At 34.4% G+C, this 23649-nt stretch overlaps 1 long non-coding RNA gene across 4 annotated transcripts in view; it reads right to left on the reverse strand.

Annotated features, from left to right (window-relative positions):
* LOC145261215 (uncharacterized) overlaps positions 1–23649 on the reverse strand; it is a 915235-nt gene that overhangs the window by 408681 nt on the left and 482905 nt on the right. For all 4 annotated transcript variants that reach the window (XR_013864425.1, XR_013864423.1, XR_013864424.1 and 1 more), the window contains one exon: positions 20866–20972. This is a non-coding gene — a long non-coding RNA (uncharacterized LOC145261215). The remainder of the gene's footprint in view (positions 1–20865; positions 20973–23649) is intronic.

The following is a 23649-nucleotide window of genomic DNA, read 5'->3' on the forward strand; positions in this document are numbered from 1 at the left end:
TCTTTTCATACAATAGCACAGTCAGAAACGCCTAACAGAAAAATATGACCTTAACTAAAGCCTATGGAAAGATATAGAATATCGTTGAAAGGTTGATTCGGAATTTATAGAACTAAATTTACTCTAGACTAATAGGCTGGTGTGACTGAAATTTTGTAGGAAACTTTGCAGCGAACTAAGTATTATCGTATCCGTTTTATTTATAGTCAGGGATCAATAAATATTAGGAGGGCCCATGGAATTTCCAAAGTATGAGAAATATATTAAATCAACAACTGTTTTGATGAAGCATATATTTTTCTGAATAGTACAAAAAATAGTTTTGGACAGAAAAACTAATAACAGACAGTAATATAAGTTTAACATTTCTATGAAAATAGTCTTCATTGTATCTTAAATAATAGAATTGATCCATAGGAGATAAATTAATAAGTACTAATAAATACTCAGAAAGTAATATTGTGCTACATAGTTCAATACAAATAAAATCATATTGTAAGAGAGTCCTTAATTTACTCTTTCAGTTAAGGAACTATAGGCAAATAATGTTTTTGCCAGGTTTCTTTCAAATTTTCCCTATTTGTATGCGACGTCTCACTTATATATTACTATAGTAAAAAGTCGCGACACGTAGAAATCACTGTGAGTTCCTTTCTCACACCATTCCAACAATGCTTATATATTACTAAACCGACATTTTTAAACTGGACTAAATCAAAGGGAGGTCACTCATATTTTGGCCCAGGTTGCCAGATTAGGTTTTGAAATCGCAGCTTTGTTGATTTGTTCTTTATTGTGTACTTTTGCTTTCAGAATTATGTCTGGTCTTTTTCAAATCGTAACTTAGAAACTTAAAAATAAAGTAAAACACACAATCTCTACTTTTTATATAAAAAGGAACTTTCTTTGCTGTGTGTGTGAGTTCGTTCCCTATGGACTCAAAAATCGCTAGGCTAATTTTGATGAAATTGTATACGAAAATGCTTTATGTGTCGTGACGTAGTTTTACCTACGTTTTGTATCAGAACGTTTAAAGTATCGATAATCGATAGTCGAAATAATCCGCCGAAAACAGGAATAGGCGATTTTGACCAAATTCACATCATACATAGCCAACCATCACAAGTTCCTTTGAGTTTTCTTATCGCACAATTCAAAAGCCCGACATATAAATCGTTAGGTTCTTTAATATGACAAGAGCGCGTTCGAAATACATTCTTCTGTTCAAAGCAATATTGCGCTATGATATTTGACTTTTATATATTAAACTTTATTCAAGCTATTATCACTGCACAAGTCCAAGCTTATAAAAATCAAGGATAGGTTCTTTGATATGACAGTGGCGCGTTCGAAATGTTTTTACTGTTTAGAGCATAATTGAAGTATGATACTTGAATCTTAGATTTTAAACTTTAATTTAAGCCATTTTATAGAATTTGTAAAAATAAAATCACCATTAATTTCCTTACAGTTCAATGCAAACTACAATGTATTGTGGACTAAGTCAGTGCGATAGATACGTGAGCTTCGTCCCGCGAGGAGTCTCCAACTAGCGCAGGCAATTAATCGAGTTGATTGAAAAATGCGCGATTTCACCAATTTCGTTGACAACAAAAATATGGGAGTGCAATATAAGTGGACCATTTTTCAGTGGCAGGCAACGTCGAGACACCCTGCTAATCTATATATCTATAAAAGTGAATGTGTCTGTGCGTGTGTGTCTGTGTACATGTCCCTACGCAATAATTCTGTCAATTTTAATCTACAGACTCAAAAATTGATATACAGGGTACTGAAATTTGGGAAAATCTTTGTAATCCGTTTTCGGACAGAACTTTGGCTGTTAAGGGGTCAAAGTGCAACGATTTGACCTTTGAGAACTCTACCAAACTCCTCCGCCAATTTTGGGTTTAGACACTTATAATTTTAGATATAGATTTCTTGGACATTGATCTAACTTAATAACTTGATCTGAGCCCCAAACAATAAATGTTAAGGGGTCATAATAGGGGTCAAATTTTAAAAAAATTGACCGCTGTTGTTTTATTGTCTTTGTTTTGTTTTGTTTTTTTCAACATACACCTCCAAACATCCGGGCAACGCCGGGTTGAAATGCTAGTATTATAAAGATTAGTATTAAATTAAAAAATGAGAACAGGAGTATACATATTCCACCATGAATTTTGTATAGAGTACTCATTTTAAGCTATCAAGCTATAACTTTTGGCAGATGTAAACCGGTTAAAATGTCCAGTTTATTGACTATGTTGTTACAAAATGGATTGAGAGAGAGAGAGAGAGAGAGAGAGAGAGAGAGAGAGAGAGGTGAGTAAACGTGGAGTGTAGACACGTTTACCAGAACCGAGGGTCAGCTGACCAGATTACGTATGAGTGAAGTGGTCAGGTTGGCTAGATCTGTGATATTTGATTTGGACACAGAAGACAACGGACGGCTTCCCGTTGTTTCCTCCTCTCCACGGGGTGGGGGGGGTACGAACGCTGACGTGTGTAGAAGAAGAACCCACACAGGCCGATTTAACTTCCACCTTCTGCAGGACCTGGAGAAAGTGAAATAAAAACTATAAAACTAATTCCTTGTCTTGGAGTGATTGAATCTTCATCCAAGAACAGGTATCAAGTCTCCCTCCAGGATGAGAAATTTCCAGATGGTCCAACATCGAAGAAGCAGAGGTAGGTTCTGAAAATACATGTCACTCACACACGATTCCCTTTATGATAATCAAACACACAACCCTTTATATTGGAGACAATCATACGCACACGGAATCCTTTTATGTTATACACCAAACGTCGATTTGGTGCCCCTCTATGATAACCCTAGTGAGAACTTCAATAATAACTCTATGTAACAATGTGCTTATTAATAAAGTTGCAACTTTGCAAACATAATTAACGAATATCATCTGAAACGTTGACTGTGCGATGAGATATTTATACAGGATCGAACGATAAAACGGTCGCCATAACGAAACACACTGAAGCTTTATTTTAAAACTTATTGAAGAAAAAAAATCAATTCAGCTAACTTGATTATGTAGTAGAGCTAACATCTTTTCAATCTAGCCGTCTTCAACACCAATCACTTCATCGATACGGGTTCGGAATTGGGAACATGTTTTTCCCACAAGCACAGGCGTGAGCTCCGCGGATACTCGACAGATGGCAGCGATCATGCTGGCTTTCGTGTTGTGGGACGCCATGTTGGTGATGCTCCTTACGTATAACAAAACGAAATAGTCCAGCAATTTAAAGTCGGAGGGTCGGAGGGGGCCAGTGAGAGAAGAGTACAATGTCGTAGCACTCCTTCTGAAGCCAAGCCTGAGTGTCTTTGAACTTGTGAACCGCCGTCGGGTCTTGCTGCCACACCCAGAGTCTACTATCGGCCAGCTAATTGAATCAAGGGATCATTCCATACATCAGCAGATCCAAGTACACAATATGGTTGACTTTCAAGCCGACTTCGAAGGTTAGGTTGCATGATGTAGGCCTTACGTGAAACTATACCAGAGACAATAACCGTGGTCGCCCGATACGTTGAGTTGTGCTCTAAAGCGTTGAACCGTCCGGATTTGCATTTTGAGGGAGCTGGCAATGGTTCTGTCCTTATAACTTGCAGCAGTAAAAACCATGGGCTGCACAGTGGCGCATCTCTAATCTTGCTCGTTGAACATTGTCTTCATTTTCAGACATAATAGAAGGTGTATATCGCTCTTGGGATTTGTACACAACTGGTAAACTATTGGATGGTTTGAAAAACAATCAATGTTCATCAAACGGAAATGGAACCATGTCCTTTCTAGAGCGACAATTTTATCGTTCTCCACTGTATTAAAAAGAGTCTCACAATCTTCATCTGAAAGTTTGATGATAGTTTTTAGATGCATGGAAACATTCAAGACACTTATTAACATACTAACGTTTATAACTATCCTAATTATTGTTAATGTATTTGGTTTTATTTTCATGTGCTAGCGTGTATAGATTTGGCACTTAAGATCCTTCCATGAAATAGTGTCTGACAGGCTTTTCGAAAACAATAAACATCAATTAGGATAACTGAATTACAGGATTAAACTAAATTAGCGACAAACGGTACACCGTATTTTAACGCGGTTGAAAGATGTTCGGTAACGAAGGAGGGGGCGACGCAAGTTTTAAATTTCAATTATCGATTTTTCAAAAAACAACGCTAAGCTGTTACAAAAGTTCTAAATTGGAGTTGAGCTTTACAATGTATGTTTGTTCAACTTTAATAGTTTATCTTCACGGCGTGTCTTTGTATTACAGTATTTTCTGAAAATATTACATGCTGTATTCTCTTTTCGCAGTTTCGGAGTTAAACCTATAAAAGAACATAAATATTGACTTAAAAGTAAGAGTCGTTGCCCCTGTTTATTTTTCTTGTTGATGATTAGTAGGGATATGACAACAGTATATTCTTTTCATTGCTTTTACTCTCGAGTATATATCCGACACAGTAAATCAACTAAAAATCACATCACTCTATACAAAAGCATATAAGATATCAACGGATACACACTCGAGAGTCAAAACAATGAAAAGAATTTGCTTGTGTCCAAGCACTAATGATGAGCTAAACTCTTTATATAGATTATCTGTGTCGGACTTGGTAATTCCAGAAATAAAACCGAGTAAAGTATGTTAGTTATAAAGGATTCAACAGTACTATGTTTCGGTGTTAAACATGTTTAATATAAGTGCCCTCACATTCAGTGCTTTTGAGTAAACAATACTGTTTATATTTATAGTTAACCACTTAACAAAAAATATATAAAAAAAAACAACTAGATGACAAACGTTAGTGAAACTTTATGATGGATAATGGAACAATAAATGCTAAAGCAATGAATGAAATGATTACCTCAAATGAAAACTCAACAAGTATCTATTTACATTGGACATTGCAGTGAACCATGATCTAAATCTATATATAAAAGTGAACATGTCTGTCTGTCTGTGTCTGTGTACATTTCCCTACGCAATAACTCTGTTAATTTTAAGTCTACAGACTCGAAATTTTATATACAGAGTACTGAGATTTGGGAAAATCTTTGTAATCCGTTTTCGGCCAGAAATGTGGCTGTTAAGGCCTCAAATTTCAACGAATAGACTTTTGAGAACTCTATCAAACTCCTCAATCAAGTTTGGGTCTAAACACTTGGAATTTTAGATATAGGTTCCTTGGACATGGATATAAAATAACTTGATTTGAGCCCAAAATAATAAATGTTAAGTGGTCATAAATTGGGTCAAATTTAAAAAAAATTGACCGCCTTTTTTTTTTTTTTTGCTCCACATACACCTCCAGGCTGAAATGCTGGTATTGCATATTTCCAAATCAGATTCTAGAATTGATCATCGCTATTCTCATACTGAACAATGTAAGGAAAGATTTAATACTGTCATTTCTTTGTTACTTGTATCGTCTCCAGAATTACAAGCCTTGAATTATGGTAAAAATGTCATATTTACCCTTTAATGAATCCATGATAGTTCAATAGTTGTGTCAAGTTCCAAGACCTGTCACCTCAGAAGAATATCTAAAACTAGAGTTAATGCTTTGAGCTTCTGAGAGGCATTTACCACGATACTTTGTCGCGTGAAGTGAAATTACACGCACACACACACTATATATATATATATATATATATATATATATATATATATATATATACACACACATATGTCGTTGACATAAAAATATGTTCAAGAGAAAATAATTATGTATTGATTTCAGTAAATGTAAGTAAATTATTTAATGACATAAAAATAAAAATATAACGAACGGGTTTACTTCGTACATCTCATTTCGTCTTTCACATAACATGGTTCCGGTTGAAGTAGGCAGCCATCATGTAGAAAGACTTCGATTATGCTAGGATATTTACTAATTTTAAATGAATTTTCATTCAAATTTTTGTTTCGCAATCTCTTCTCGGCGGCGATCACACTATTTAACCAATAATCTTCTTTTTTTTAATTACATTTTCACCCCAAACAAGGCACATTGCCACTTTGTTGTATGGGGCTACTATCAGGGATATAGGCATCAAGTGTACTGTGTAGGGAGCTGGGCAGCAAGATGTCGGTTCACGTGGCACTTGAACTTCTGCATGTTAGTACAGTTGGGGAAGCAGGCACCCGGAAGAGTATTCCAAAGTCTAGCTGTCCTGGGGAAGAAACTACTGGAGTACAAGGCTTTCTTACATCTAGGGGTCTCTACTGTGAAGGGGTGGGATTTAGCTGCTTGTCGGGTTTTCGGAGGTATTTACGTCGAGGGGGCACAAGTGCTTGCAGTTCGTCAGAGCATTCACCGTTAAAGTACTTGTAGAACAAGCAGAGAGATGCAACATTTCGTCGATGTGACAGAGGCTGAAGTTTAGAGGACAGTTTGGGACCTATCAGATTGGCGACTCTCTTTTGAACCTTGTCTAGGAGCGAGAGACGAGTGCCATCTCACTCTCTCTCTCATATATATATATGTATATATATATATATATATATATATATATATATATATATACACACACACATATATATATATTTAGTGGTTAAATTTAAATTCTGAACAAAACAATATATAGATCTACCAAAACACACTCAACGCACCAACGAATATGGCTGCCCAGTATACCTTTCGGAAAATTAATAAGAAGCAACCACGCTTTTTTTTTGTTGTATGTGACTACTGCCTTCTCCCCTAAACCAATATTCTGCCGAACTGGATTTATAACCCCGAATGGCACGGTACTCCTTCCGATAATAACTGCCCAGGTTGTACCAAATCCCCTTTTCCTATAATTATTTCCAGATAATTTTCATTCATCACCCAAAAAAACATTTTCAAGATTTATGCTGAAAAGCAAAATAAGTGTCTATTCACAGCTGCACATTTGCTAATCCCATTTCATTTCCTCTGATGATATGAGCCATTATTGAAAATCCATGGATTAAGGAAATTAACATAACCCCTTCTATATATTCCTTTAGTCAAACAATCAATTCTTAATTCGAATATATGTGTCTATATATTGTTTTTTCAAAATTTCAATTTAACCACTAAATTCATATATTGCTATATTCTTAAATATTGAGCTTCTCCTTTACGGCTAGGATCACTCTGAAAGTATTACTTCAAGTAATATCTATCAGGATTTTCACCTGAATTCTAATCAGTGTCTTATCCCGCTTATATATATATATATATATATATATATATATATATATATATATATATGTATATATATATATATATATATATATAATTCCAAATGTTGTAATGGAAATATATTAAAAGGTATATGCAGCTTCTCTTCGAATTTTCGGATTTTAATCAATCACAGTTCATTTCCATTTTGACCGATTCATTGTTTCTATTTCTTCTGATGAGTTCAGGGCATGATAGATTCATTGATTGATATAATAATTTAGTAACTGATTTCGCACTACGAAACAGATACTGTAAAGAATTGTAAAAGTCAACTGAATTAAAGGGATAAATCACAAATTTTGGAATACAGTTTTTTATCATTTATTCTTTATATTGCTCTGTAATTACATTGATCTTCTTAAATACAGATTGGTATATATTATAAGAAAATATATTTTTACATATATATATATATATATATATATATATAAGTGAAAGTGTCTGTCTGTCTGTGTATCTGTGTATCTGTGTGTGTACATTTCCGTAGGCAATATCTCTGTTAATTTGCAGTCTACAGACTCGAAATTTTATATACAGAGTACCACGATTTGGGAAAATATATGTGATCGGGTTTTGGCCAGAAATTTAGCGATTAAGGGGTCAAATTCCAACGATTTGACATTTGAGAACTTCACCAAACTCCCTTGAGAATTTTGGGTCTAATCACTTGAATTTTTAGATATAAGTCTCTTGGGCATAGATCTAACTTAATAACTCGATTTGAGTCCAAATTAGTAAATTTTAAGGGGTCATAATAGGGGTCAAAATTTAAAAAAATGGTCGCTTTTCTTTTGCTCAACATACACCTCCAAATATCCGGGCAACGCCGGGAACCCATGCTAGTATATATATATATATATATATATATATATATATATATATATAAAAGTGACCTCGTTTGTCTGCGTGCGGAATGGTGTGCAACAAACTATTGTCAAATTTGGTCTTCAGACTTAAAATCCGATATAAATTCAATGTGGTTTACAGCCGGAGAAAATGGCTGCTAAAGCGCTATTATTTTTTTAAACGAATGTAACAAGCGTACGTCTACCAAAATTGTATCTTCTACGCATGCGCATTTATAAATTGATACGTTAAAGTCAGGTAATATGATCAACTCCTACATGGACGTCGTCTTCACTCAAAAGCTATCGAATAACGCTAGAGAGATAAATCATTTTGGTTTCGATTCTAGCTGATGGCACCTCAGTCATAATTTTTTCCTCTAAACATTTGAAATAACTAATATGTATATATATTTTACTAGTTATTATAGATACAGAATCTGCGTGAATTAAACTATATATAAGCCTATTTATTATACATAATAAACGTATTACTTTATAACTCGAAATTATTAGGAAAATAATTATTAATATTTTTCATAGATTTCAAGGCCTGGATCAGAAAAACACATGGGCTTTTAATTATTCCGATAAAACACAGAATCATGGTACTAAGATTAAATCAAGTTGGATAAAACACTACATGAAAAAAAACACACACACAAAAGACACAAATATTTAAAATGTAAAAATGATTAGTCTAAAAGTTATTCGTGTTATAGTCTGGATAAAGTAAGACGTACATTTTCTATCCGAACATCCCCAATACGTATTTGTAAATAAACATTCACGGAGAAGATAAAAAGGTGAAAACTTAACATGAATATGCAGATTCATACAACATTTGCGGAGTATTGCGGAGTACCAATAAAAGTGCAATGTTTTCTTACGGTTGTGGAAGCCACTCTATATGTAAATTCACAAAATCGAAAGTGTAGTTTTCGTGGCAGTCAATACATACATTAGGCAGATACGTGTTAGAATTATGCCGACGGCAGAAAATGTTTGTCTCGTTGTACCCGCTTACACTCACTTCCTAGTTAATAATCGGAACTTTAGGTGTTTCTTTTCATTCTTATTATCACAGTTTCGAATAATCTGTAAATCAAGTTTCACTTTCGACGCAAAGCACTTGCCCTCTTCAGTGGCACGAAAAAGTCCTGATACAGTGAAGCAAATCTCTAGATATTGTAACCACATATATACTTATATTAAAAGAGTTTATGCAAACGTATCAGGCCCTCTTATTTAGAACTTATTTTAATCGCTGTTTTTAGCACGGCGTTTTCAGGAAAAATGGCTTGAAACTCGGAGATAGCTACTTTAGTAAATACGCGATGCTGAATCTTCTATGGAATTATTTTTTTTCGACATTACATGGTCACATAGATTTTTTTTCGACATTATATTCTCATATACATTTATTTCTTAGCTGAGGGGTTTACAAAGGAAAACAGTCAATATTGATGTAGATGATCATTTTGCATTAATAAAACAGATCTGTAAAAATGTTCCGAAGTTTTGAAATGCTAAAAATTTTTTCCGTAAGGAAAATTGATGAGAAATTAATTTATACATACAAGTATAAATGCACACACACACACACACGCACATATATATATATATATATATATATATATATATATATATATATATATATATATATATATATATATATATATATGTATGCAATATCTCGAATCAGCATCATTGGGCATATAAATCGTCTATCCGCTTTGTGACTTCCGGTTTGCAAATAGTCATTTCCTTACCTATTACATGCCCGCCTGTCTTATATCCGATATAAAATGCTGCTGCTATTCAAAGCATACACAGGGTCAACAATATATATTATTTTAACATATTTTAACGCATTTTTCTTACAAATAAATATAATGTAAGCCCGTTTAGTTAAAAAACTAACTTATTATATATACATATATATGTATATATATACATATATATACATATATATACATACATATACACACATATATACATATATATAACTACTTCATTTACTCACATAAAATTAATATACGAAAGTATAGATATATGCGTAAACTTTAAGTATTTACTTCAAAAGTGCTCAATACGTAGGTAGAGCTACTTAGTAATATATATAGCCATATATATTCTATAAATTACTATATATACATATATTACATATATATATATATATACACATTATATATATATATATATATATATATATATATATATATATATATATATATATATATATATATATACCTACACCTTCAACAGGGGAGAAGGGTTTTAACAAGATTGGTATCGTTTAGAAGCTCGACGCTTCAGATGATAAATTATGAAAAATTGGATAAACGCATAAATTTCTCTACGCTCAACTAGGCACTTTTCTACAAGAAGGTATCGCTTTTTTCGCTGATATTTTCAAAACTCATCCCCCCTTTTCAATTGACTAAGCTTAATTTAAAACTTGGGCTCTTCCAGTTTTTCGATGGACGCAACAGTAAAGAGGTCACGTTTTTTTTTTACGTTCTTTTCCTCCTTCGCGGTACGGGTTCGAGCGTGCCTGGCTACCCCCCTTTTTTTGATCAACACACACCTCCAAACACCCAAGTTAGTCTATAATATAAATGTCACCTGTGTGTAAATTTATGTATAAATGTGTTTTTGTAGGTCTCACAAAACGTTCGATAGTTGCGACGGATTTTTAAGGGATTGGTATTATTTTGAAGACTGACATTTCGGACGACAAATATCGAAGAATCGGTCAAAAACAGTAATTCCTTCACCCTCGATTCAACAGTTTTCTGCATGGAGAGTCGGTTTTTTCGCTGATATTTTTTTTCCAATAATTTAACCCTCGCGCTCACGACGTCGCATAAAAGGCCTTATTTCGACCGCCTCTGACGTCACAACCACGGTAGGCACATCAGAAAGACGGTCTTTTTTTTCGCCTTTTTCCTTTCGTTACGGGTTCGAGCCTGCTTACTCCTATATATATATATATATATATATATATATATATATATATATATATATATATATATATAATATACCATAAAGCTGAATGTCAGTGTGTGTGTGCGTGTGTGTGTGTGTGTGTGTGGTCACGAATAGGCTCCTACTATATGGTTGACTATTTTTAAAAAATGATTGCATCTATAGATAGAAGATGTATCGAGACACAGAAATGGGTATGCTTGATCTGAAGAACGATGGTTCATTAAAATTGTGGGGTCTACGTTCACGCCTGGTCCACAAAGTATGGAAATAAAAAATTAAAAATTAAAAAAAAAACGATTATAAGTGTTTTTGATATAGATGTACATAATCATACTTTGATAAGTATGTTTTAACTTAAATAGGGATGGTATAATAAAATTGTGGGGTCTGTGTTCGCGTCTGGCCTCCAGAGAATGGAAATAGGCACACACTTTAATAAAGACTTGTTATAGTTATCTGCGTAAGTATATTTGATAATTATGTTTCAGTTTGAAGAAATATAGTATAATAAAATTATGGGGTGTTCGTTCGCACATGGCCTCCATAGAATGGAAATATGTCACAAAGTTTAACAATGTTTTTTAATATAGATCCACAGAATATTGTGATAAGTGTTTCAGTGTGAACAAGTATGGTATAATAAATTATGGGGTTTATCTATTTTATTTTTACTTTCATCATATTTTGCTTTGGTTTTGATACCCCAAAATCGAAGCTATCTCTTTACAATCCTTCCTTTTCATAACCTATCATACTTTCATAAATCACAGTCCATTTTCTGTACGCTGTTTTTGAACCCAGTCAACGACGAGTACTTTTGCTAGTATATATATATATATATATATATATATATATATATATATATATTGCGCTCCCAGTTTTACTATTTTTGTTTTGTTTTTTATTTTATTTTGCTTAACCAACACCCTTACACACACTTCCAATTTCTTTACCGCCTTTGCGTGACGGGTTCGACCCTTCATGCCTACTGCACCTTTTTTTATTCTTGCTCAGCACACTCCCAAACACCCGGACAACGCCGAGCACACATATAAATAAAATGAACTCATTTTTTCCCGTCTGATTTTGACATTAATAGGATTAAAAATCAAGATATTTCATGCAAATATAATATGCACAAACGGCAGAACAATATCTGAGGTGTGTTATAGGCTTATTATTTCTCAAATTCCTCGATAATCTTAGATTTCTATACTTTTTCTGCTGAGAAGTCACGCCCAAAATCGGTTAAGATCAATGGAAGTGGTAAAATATTTTCTCTCTAATAAATTCCTCCTCCCCCTGCCACCACTTAACACCGTTTGGGGATCGTTCACAAGGAACAGTTGAGAAGAGAATACCGGTTTGGCTTCGTAGTTCTTTCATGTGAAGTTATTTAAAATCACTAAACTAAGCTGCAGTGCTCTGTGGCGTAGTGGTTAGCGTGCTGGACAATTCACATTATATTTTCACGTTCGCGCCGAACTACCGTAGTCGTTTTTTTTTTGTTTTTTTTTTCCTAAACAACTGGAATGGACTTTTCTTGGTGGCCGAACTGTTAACGTTGCAGATGTTTTTTTGTTTTTTTTTCACACTTTATTTTCCTACTTTTACTCGTGACTCCGGGTTTGATCCTTCCTACTTACCTACCATAACATTTTTAACCCTCCCCCCGTCCCGGAAACAAACACTCGGGCAACGCCGGGTACCCCCGCTAGTCTTTAATATAAAGGCCATAAATATGTTTAAATGTATGCGTGTATGTTTGTATGTGTGCCTAAAACTTTCGACAGAGGCGACAGATTTTCATGAGATCGGTATCGTTTTGAAGCCCGACCATTTTGACTACAAATAAAGAAACATTGGCTAAAAATATTAAATCCTTCACTCTTAACAAGGCATTTTTCTACAATGAGGAGTAGCAAAAATCGTTCCTTCATGACAATCTACTTTGCATGTGCAAAAAAGTTCTTTCTTGAATTTGTTAAAAAAAACTGACCTCACGCGATCATAGACCAGTCGTTATAGGTCAGCGTCGTTATTTGTAGATTGCATGTTCGAGCTGAGATATCAGATATATTTTTTCCGATTTTTAAAGTTTTAATATTGAAGGAAAACTTATTCTTTTTTTTTAAATTGTTCAATCACTTTCGCTGTTTTTTGTTTTTATTTTTCCAATATTTTAAAACAGAAGTTTGAACATTGAACCAGGGTTATTTATCCCATTTCTTTTTCGTTCGCTTATTTTTTATTTTGCATCACGTTCGCTGTTTTTTTTGTTCGCGTATTCTTTATTTTTTATTTTGTTTGATTTATCCCTCCCCCACCTTCCCACACCCTGGCAACGCCCAGCATCTCCGCTAGTATAATTATAAAACTCATGTTTGAGCATTTAAACCGTCTATTCGGTTTGTGATTTCCGGTTTTAAAAAGTTCGTCAACCTATCTATTCATGGCCGCCATGTCTTAAATCCGCTATCAAAAGCTACGGCCGCTATTCATATAATACACCAGTTCAACAATATTTTGGTTTTAACTTATTTAACATGTTTTCCTTACAAATAAATGTAATTTAACACGGTTGAAAAAACTGATTTAAATATAAATATACAACTATTATCATATTGCTAACAGTATTTACTGTTTTTTAGTAGCGCCCCTGTGGATTCTGACGATTTATGTTTTTAGGCCTTAAATATTTTTTTTTCAAGGAGAGAGGGAAGTAGAAACTTGGTTTTAGTAGTGCGTTTAGTAGAGCCTCGTCTCCTTAAGTTTAATTAAGGTTTGCAGTAGTGCTCTTGAGGCTTCCTGGGTTTTATTTTTCTCTCAATTTTTTTTCTAAAGATAATAAATGAACATATTTTTATCTTACCCCTTAAGGACCACGGGGTAGACTAAACAAATATAATGATGGAGTGTAACAGATCGAACTTTTCTTTAAGAGAAAGTTGCAAAAGAAAAAAAAAAAAGAAATAAAGAATAATAACGGGGGAGGGGCCAGCCACAAATCGGGGCTGAAAATGGAGGATCGATTTATTAGAACGCTTAATATTTGAATTAGGATTTTTTTTTCCATTTTTTATAATCTGGTAGCTTATTATCTAATAATCTGCAGAAATATTTGGCATACAAAAAGAAAAATTGTTAGTTGGGTGCCGATTGTTCAGACGCACCTACATATTAGTAATTTTTCTAGAAGTTTTTTTAATTGTATTTTCCTCTCAATGTGACTTAAATGTAGAAGCTAATATCTGGGTCATAATTTGCAGACATACTATGTAAGTGGTTAAGTAGCAAGATGTCTGTTTGCATGTTTTGCATTACACTTAAAATTCTGCATGTCAGTACAGTCAGGTAAGCAAGAACGTGGAAGGAAATTCAGAAGTCTAGCAGTTCGACGGAAGACACTATTATAGTAGAAGGCTTTCTGGCCACTGGCGATCTGTATAGGAGTGGGATGATGTCGTGTTTCGCTGGTGTATTTACGTCAAAGGGGTACAGGGGTTTGTAGTTTATCAGAGCACTTATCATTAAAATACTTGTAAAACAGACAGAGAGATGCAACATTTCGTAGATGAGACAGAGGTTGAAGCCTAGCTAACAGACCTACTAGGTTGGCGACACCTTTTGAACCGTGCCCATGTGTGAGAAGGTAGATGCATCAGTCCAAATGTGACAACAATATTGCATACATAATCGATTGGTGGCCTTGTAGAGGTAAAGGAAACTCTTCGGCGTAAGTAATTTTCTAGTATGGTAGATAGAGCGCACCTGCTTTGCAGCAGCCTTGGCAATACTCTCGATGTATCTGTTCCAATTCATATTCCCGGTGAATGTAAAGCCAAGATATATTATGAGGATTTATCAAATCAAGAACACGTTTATATTTTAAGTTTATATTTGTATTTTAATATCGATAAGAAAAACTAATGCTAAACTATGAGTGGAAGTGTACCCGTCTTAGGACAGGTATTTTTTTGTTTATCGTATCCGCGATGAAACCGCTCGAAATAAAAGCGATGCTGGTTTTTAACAGCAATGCAAAACTGTTTCCTTAGGATTTTGTATTAGCCGTAACAGGACAAGTAATCCTCTGTTTTTTCTTCAAACCTCGCTCGGATTCGTCACCCTGATGATTCTTATAAGGACGAAATGTACCGCTGGATAATTGTATTAGAAAAAGGTGTACGATCTCGTATATTGACTATAGTTCATCGGAGAAAACAGGAAAAGCTAACAGCGAGAAAAGGGAAATAAGGAGCCATTTTTTAAAATTAAATCTGTAAAATCTTCCTGCAAACGAATCTAAATGTCAATGGAAAGGAAACTGAGACATACTGTTTTTATTAAATTTGTTTACTGTTTTGTTATAACCCAATGTAATCTATTAGATAAATATCACCTGTCTGTTAGAATGTATGCATGTATGTATGTATGTATGCCTAAAACTTTCGACGAAGGCGACGTATCTTCACAAGACCGGATTCGTTTTGATGCTCGACCATTTGGATGACAATTATCGAAAAATTGTCTAAAAATTCCTTCACCCACAACTGGCCACTTTTCGACAAGGAGGGGGTTGCTTTTTTGCTGATATTTTCGAAAGTATCACATCCTTTCGATCGACTAGCCTTAATTTTAATCTTCGCCACTTCTGGTTTTGGCGATGGACGCAACGGCAAAGACGTCTTTTTTTTCACATCCTTTCCCGCTTTTACAGTACGGGTTCGAGCCTTCTTGCCTACTACCACTTGTTTTTTTTCTTTTTGCTCAGCACACGCCTTCAAACACCCGGGCAACGCCGAACACACAGGATAATCTATATATATATAAAAGCGAAAATGTATGTGTGTATGTTTGTGTGTCTGCTGAAAATTTTCGACATCCTGAACAAAAATTCACAAATTTGGTCTCATATAAAGCCTCATCCTTCGCCCGACAAATATCGAAAAATTGGCCAAAAACGTTAATTTTTTCACCCTGAAATCGGCACTTTTCTACAAGGAGGGCCAGCAAAAACCGTCCTCTCATGACGAGATCGGTTCTACGCATGTTCGATGACGTCATAACCTGATTTAGTTTAAATATTTGAAGAACTGACATAATTTCATGTACGTCGTATTAGGTTAGAGCGTTAGGTCATTATCCAAACATTTTGAGTTCGAATCGTGGTGTGAGATGTCTATTTTTTTTTCGATTTTTTAAATTTAAATATTGAAGCAGGGTTATTTAAGCCATTTTTCACGTAATGTTCCTTTTTCTGTTTTTTTTTTTTACTTCGCTTATTCTTAGGTTTTCATTAACACCCCCACCCCGACCACCACACACACCCCAAAACACCCGGGTACCCACCGATTTTTCAATTTTAATATCTAAACAGGCTTATTTAAGCCATTTTTCACGTGTTGTTTTTTTTTTTTTTTTTTTGGTTTTTATTTTTCAGAAGTTTTAACGTTCTTTTTTCTGTTTTTTTTGTTTTTGTTTTCGTGATTTTTACATTTAACATCGTTCGTTTGCTTTACGTTAGTTTTTTTTTGTGTTTTATGTTTTGATTGCCCCCCCACACACACACACCGCCCGGGTATACCCCCCCCGCTTTATTTTTCAAATAAGTTTTAACATTCGTTTTTTTATTTTATTTTTTTACTTCGCTTATTCTTAGGTTTTCATTAACACAACGCCGGGTACCGCCCCCCCCGCTAGTAGAATATAAAACAAAGCAATGTCACCATTTTAACTCACGCTTGCATATTTCGGGAAATACTATATATCATTTATGAACATACAAACGTCTATCATCTACCAAGCAGTCTTTGTATTGAATTTAAATATGGCTAGCATTTATTGTAAATAGATAATATACTGATATGTTCCGCCAAAAGAATATATATATATATATATATATATATATATATATATATATATATATATATATATATATATATATATATATATCGTTAAAGTAGCTGAGTGGGTCTTGCTACATATAGTTTCGACGTTTTAAAGGGATTAAAAAGAAATACGTAGTGGAAAGATAAAATTGTCGCCCTAGAATGATTACATTTCCGTTTGATGAAAACATTTTTTTGCAAACCATCTACTAGTTGGATAGTTGGTTCAACGCTTGATGGCACAGCTCAGTTTCCGACCACGGTTATGGTATTTATTGTTGTTTAGAGTGAGGGTCACATCATGCCGCATCATAAACACAAACAAAAAGAAAGAAAAACAAGCATAAAACAATCCCAAACAATAAAACAATAACAAACAAAAAAAAACAAATAAAAAACAGACACAAAAAACTAACACAAACAAAAACCACAAACAAAAACAACAACAAAAACACAAACAAATAAAACCTATGGGCAGCAGATATGTTTAGAATACGGTTTCCAAACTGCGTCTAAATTTGTTTTATATAAAAAAAGGATTGCATGGAACGCATATCATGTTTCCTTACAGCGAGCGCATGCTAATCGTGGCTGCTTATTTTCGCGTCAGCTCACTTCGTTACTACAGTGTGGTAAATGTTATTTGTTGTATAATTGTTTTGTATTTTTATCGCTCGTTTACTTGGCTGCAATATTACGCCTGTTTTTTGTCAGTAAGAACATCAGAACTTATAATTGGTTCGTTTCTAAGCCGACACCGCATGCCTGTCGGCTTACTGCTTATACACAAAAATAATTTCAGCAAGAAATACGAACAGTGCCTACTCTTTCTTCAGCTATAACCAATTAAAAGAATATAAAGCTCACTCCACGTCGAAGATATTGCAGTATTTTAGCGCTGTCTCTCAATGATTAGCGCATATATTTGTGTATATTTCATTTGAACAGATATGCTATATTAAGATAGATGGAAACATTCTCACTGCATTAAAATTGATAAAAAAATGACAGAAGATTAATATAAAGAGTTGTTAATAAAATTTACGCCCACTTTTTTTTTATATTCAACTATTTAGAAATAATAAAATCTGCACTCATTTTTCGAAATCCAACAATTTAAAAGGTATATATTTTAGGTTATCTACCAAGTTTTTATAATTAACTAGCAGAGGGGCCCGGCCTTGCCCAGCTGTAAAGTCCGCATTCATATGATATTTAACTTTACGCATATTTCGTATTTATTATTATAGAGCTAATTATTTCGTAATATAGTTTACCCAATATAAAGTCATGATTTCAAGAGTTAAATGTGATTTCAGTGACATCAGCTTGAATCGAAATCGAAAGCAAAATATAATTTAATGATTGAAACTAAGTCTACAAGTTAAGCAAACACTGGGGTTTATTTTTTGTTCAATATGGTTGGGCTGCGAAAAGGAATGTGGCTTAAATATTGACACGCCTCTTGGAGTTGTCAGCTCGCATGATTGGTTGGTTGTTTTTGTTTTACGGCATATCAACCCTTTTCGGGTTATTTAATGCCGAATCCAAAGATTTTGAAGAATTTTTTTTTTAAATATAATATATTTGTTGTTTTCACGCCGGTTTCTATTAAACCCATAGTTGGGACCCTAACAGGTACTACCACTCCGGGTCAGAGTGGACCTGGGAGCAATGGTAATTAAGGGTGGCTCCACACTCCTCAAAGCCCACAAGCTGGGGCCCTTACTACTGGATATAGTTTAAGGTCATATCCAGGACCCCCATTGAGGGACTTTTACCCTCTGCAGGGGGGCAGTCGGCGTATTCTAATGCCCCACCGACAGGGCCAAGATACGCATGAAGATTAAGATTTTATTCATACAGGAATAGACTTGTGCATGCGAGTATTGTTTCTGCTCTAAACAGTTCATTTCTAAGAAATAAAAAAAATACTCGAGCTGAGATCCAAACCAAAATACGATATCTATCAGGCCAGCTTGACACGTCTTTAAAAAGTGTCTTCAAATCGACTTATTCTTAACATAAGGAATCTGTCATGTGAGCAATTCACACAGGCGCATTTGTGAAACTTTGGACTAATAAGCATCCGATGACCCCCACGTATAAATAATTCAACTTTGACCAATTAGCAGCCTCTTTTACGGACGGAAAACGATTACAAACTATTCCATAGAGATGCAGGATAATCGGAAACAATGCACAGATAGGGGGAGACAAAATAGAGCACCTGGAATTCCCAAATGGTTATCCATTTTAGTACCGAACAGGCTCAACTTTTCTTAACTTCGATGACCCAACGGGAACGGACGTGACAATGTGATTATGACGTACAGATATATGTTGTGTACAACAACACTAAAGTGGTGTAATTTCACCTAGTAACCGTTTGTAAGTTCAAATAAAAATACAAATACCATAAAAGTTCGTATAGCAACACAACGAATAGATGCGACTGATTACAAATACAGTGTAACCCAGATAGAGGAGACCCGAATATAAGAAAACGAATAAAAGAGAGATTTTCTCAGGTCCCAAATTAAAGCCTGGGTTTATGTACAGTGTAACCCGGTTATAAGAAACCCGGATATAAGTGTAACTCGGGCATAAGACAGTCGTAGGACGTGATAGGAGTCTCTTATATCCGGGTTACACTGCAGTATTATTGATAAACTAGCACGGTGAGCCGACGTTGCTCAATATTGAATAAGGATCAACGAATGTCTCACACTTCGGTTTTTATTTTCATTGAAATCAGTGAAATCTCCCATTTTTCAATCAAATCGATTATTTCGCTGCTCTAGTTGAGGACACATCGCGGTGCACCGGGAGGAATTCACGTGCCTCTCGCAGTTATTTAGTTCACAATCCATTGTAGTCTAAATTGTACTGTAAAGAACCTACTGTTGATTTTAGAAAATTATATATATATATATATATATATATATATATATATATATAAGTATATGATAATTTGGATTAAAGTTTAAAATGCAAAAGTCAAGTACGATGCTTCCACTGTGCTCTAAACAAAAACATTTCAAACGCACCTCTGTGATATCAAAGAATCTACTCTTGATTTTATATGCCTGGCGTTACCGCTTGCGCGGTGATAATTGCTTGCATTTAAATTTAAAATGAAAAAAAAGATTAAGTATCACGGTGCATATGTGCTTTAAACAGAAACATTAATTTCATACGCGCTCTTGTAATAGTACGGAATCTACTATTGATTTCATAGGCCGGCGCGTTTATGTTGTAACTTCTCAAATGCACTTGTTATGTAAGGTTTTGCAGCGTTTTAAGTTAAGTAAAAATCGTTTGTTCCTTCCTTCATCGGATTGCTTCGATTATCGATACTCAACAATACATTCCGAGGACACTGTTAGCTAGATAAAGTACCTTCGTGTGAAATTTAGTAAAAATCGACCCAGCTGTTTTAGAGTCCAGTGGGAACGAACTCCCATACACGTACACAACGTTCCTTTTGGATAATAGTAGAGATAAAAAATCTACAGTGATTATGTGAAGAACCTGAAAATCGCAAGATTTTACACATTATACGGTAAAGACTTATCAAAGCTTGGAAGCAACTGAATGGTGGTGATTATAGCAATTGTCAGTTAGTGATAAACTTTGTTTTTTCTTTTTTTTTTTTTGTAAATTGGATTAAATAGTCAGACTTTTATCAGTGAAATGGACAACCTGGCGAGAACTGTATGGATTTGAGCCGATTTTAAAGTTCAAAGATATAAACAAATGTTATTTAAACCTTTAAACCAAACTCAGATAAAACAACAAAAAAATCTAAAAATTAAAAATATAGTTTTCTCACATGAAGCACACACAGTATGTTTAACAATACAATTGAAAAAGCACTTACCTTAAACCCAAAATGAGGTAAAATATGTATTTATCCGATGGTATCCCAAAACGTAGTCCGTACAAACTGGTCGTAAACTAATCGCGTTTACGAATCAGATGGCGCACCTAAACAAAAGGAAACAATAAAGCTTAGTAAATATTCATATTATAGATTAATATATATATATATTTCTCTTAAACGTAATTACTTGCTGGACGTACGGCGTTGCCCGGTATTCAAATACGCTTAAGTACGATATTTTAACTTATGCAGATTTTGTGTTTATTATTTTACAGTCAATTCTGTATCTGTTTATATATATATATATATATATATATATATGTGTGTGTGTGTGTGTGTGTTTACACACATATGTATGTGTATTTATGAATATACACCCACTATATATATAGTAGTGATTTCAAAGGTTTTAAAAAAATATTGGATTTTATAAGCTAGAATCGAAAATCCTAATTTATAACGCTATAGCCTTAGTTGTTTCTAGTTGAGCCAGGCTTGAACTTAGGAGTACTACTTTTTACCCTTTTATTACTGCCCCTCTCCTTCCCGACTTGAACCTGCTGGACTACTTCGTTTGGTCATACGCCGCGAACATCACCAACATAACCTCCTACAACCCAAAGCCAACCTGATCGCCGTCATCCACCGAGTATTCGCCGAGCTCCCACCGGCGCTTGTTGAAAAGGCATGCTCCCAGTTTAGGATCGAGGCTGTGATTGAGGCTGAAGGCGGCTACATTGAATAGCTATAAGCTCTACGTAATTAAGTGACCTGAATTGATTTTTCAATAACAGTTTTAAAATAAAGCTGTAGTGTTGTTTTCTTTATGGCAACAACTTTATCGTTCTAACCTGTAAAAGTGATTGCCTTCACTCATTTGCCCTTTTTGTTTTTGAATAGATTACAAGGGCACAAATATTAAATGAACTTTCGATTTTTAGGGAAAAACGAATCCTAGCATGTAAACTTGAGTTTATATATTAGAATTTTGTATTAATATTATTGGAATTTTTTTCCTTGTACACATTTTTGTGAACTTTTCCATGGATTTCTGCCTTTGGATTATTATGGACCGTCTTCTTCCAATTACGGGATTTCCTTGGATTTTACTTGTGCAAATGGAAATTCAATTAACTTTCTTGAAGTTATATATTTGGATTTTACCGTCACTGGATTATTTATCTTCCACCAGACTATCCATTCATGTGTAATCACCTTTTTCTTCACCATATTCCCTCTGCTTCACTTTTTTTGTATTCAAGTAAGATCTTTTACTTACTTGTTGTTTCATCAAATACTTTTGCATGCAAAATCCGATCCCGCATTTTGCTAATTCCTACCTCTGATGAGAAGGAAAGTATTTCTTCGAAACTCCGCGAATTAAGGACTATCCACTTATATAGTGTTTCCGTTTCAGATTAAATATGTTTTTAACTAATTTCAATGGGTTTTTTAACATGTTTTATTAACCGTTTGCTCGTATATATATATATATATATATATATATACATATATATATATATAAGTGAAAGTGTCTGCCTGTGTGTGTCTGTGTGTGTACATTTCCATACGCAAGGACTCTGTCAATTTTAAGTCTATAAACTCTAAATTTGATATACTGGGTACTGAGATTTGGGGAAATCGATGTGTTTGGTTTTCGGCCAGAAATTTAGCCATTAAGGGGTCAAAGTTCAACGATTTGACTTTTGAGAACTCTACCAAACTCCTCCGACAATTTTGGGTCTAAACACTTTACATTTTAGATATGGATCTAACTATATAACTTGATTTTAATCCAAAAAAATAAAATTTAAGGGGTCATAACAAGGGTCAATGTTTAAAAAATTGACCCCACCTTTTTTTTTGCTCAACATACACCTCCAAATACCCAGGCAAGACCGGGCTGAAATGCAAGTATATATATATATATATATATATATATATATATATATATATATTATAGTGCGTGCGTGCGTGAAAGGAATTGTGTTTGAAGGCTATATCAATATGGCTTGTGGGAAACACCGTGGAACGAGTTAGTATAAAAGAATAATAAAAATATTAGAAGAATTTTTTAATAATTTTCAATTATGTTACATTTATTCACCAACAAATTGTCGTAAAGATGATAAGTGTTTAAAATAAATTAAAAACTAAAACTGACAAAAGAAAAGCTTCTGCTCCTTTCTAATAGGCAAAGGATGAGTATGGAAGCCGGGCAATAGGCAGAACCTACTTCAACAGGTTAGGTTTGCAAATCGATGTTTGATCGAGTCACCAGCTCCAGGGAGGTTTTCGACGAGAACTGAGGAGGCATCCCTTCTCCGTTTGTTGCCAACACGTATGAGGCACAGGTTTGATATCGGCGTTTTTCCTCACCTAGATGGATTACCGGACGAGATGTACGGGTCCATCAAAGCAGAGGGGGTTATCCCGCGCCTGGTTTAAAAGTCAGGTATTTCCACGCCCTCGCATGGGTAGTTAGAGTTAATCGCATTAGTATCAAAGACATTTATTTTCTGCTATGAAGTTTCACTCCTCAAAGTAAGATTAAGATTGAAAGATGTGATTATTCACACGTTTAGATGGTTGGTTGGTTGTGTTTGTTTTACGGCATATCAACCCTTTTTGGGTTATTTAATGCCGAATCCAAAGATTTTGAAGAAAAAATTTTTAATAGAATATATTTGTTGTTTTCAAGTCGGTTTTTATTTAACCCATAGTTGGGACCCTAACAGGTACTACAACTCCGGGTCAGAGTGGACCTGGGAGCAATGGTAA

Source organism: Euprymna scolopes, chromosome 37 (assembly GCF_053919585.1).
Source record: "Euprymna scolopes isolate OS-2025 chromosome 37, ASM5391958v1, whole genome shotgun sequence".
NCBI classification, from domain to species: domain Eukaryota; kingdom Metazoa; phylum Mollusca; class Cephalopoda; order Sepiida; family Sepiolidae; genus Euprymna; species Euprymna scolopes.